Here is a 580-nt window from a genome sequence, read left to right on the forward strand (position 1 = left end):
TGTAAGACTAGAGGAGAAACCGTTCACAGAAATGGTCCGCGTGTATTCAGGATTTCTACTCTAGTGCTTCTCTTTGCGAGCGATCAGGTATATTGCAAGGATATACATGTATATTGCAGTTTCTACATCAAGTTGATGTGCATATGTAAGATAGCTCCTCTTTCTGAAGCCGACAAGGATATGATAGCAACGGTTATCTTGAAGATTTCAGAATATTTTTTGATTTGAGTAAGAATAAAGTTGGAGATCTTAAAACTATCTGAGTCCACTGTTATCATTATGGGTACAGTTACTGTAAGGCCACAGCAAGTAATTTTTATGGATGACATCAGTTCGCGCATTGATTTTTGCCTGATTTTGGGAAAAAAATGGTTGACCTTTGACAGTGGTCAACATGCCGAAAATGGGCAAAATGGCATGCCTTGCCATGCTGGAATGTGTATGGCAGATAAATATGAAGAGAGGAGACAAGACAGGGCTCTGATTTATTGTTTTGACTTTTAAATTTCATGCAGTGATGTATTTTATTCCTTTTATATGTTCCCACTGAATCAAAACCATCTGTAAAATGATTGATTAA

Source organism: Branchiostoma belcheri, unplaced genomic scaffold (assembly GCF_001625305.1).
Source record: "Branchiostoma belcheri isolate BF01 breed outbred unplaced genomic scaffold, Haploidv18h27 scaffold87, whole genome shotgun sequence".
Classification (NCBI taxonomy): domain Eukaryota; kingdom Metazoa; phylum Chordata; class Leptocardii; order Amphioxiformes; family Branchiostomatidae; genus Branchiostoma; species Branchiostoma belcheri.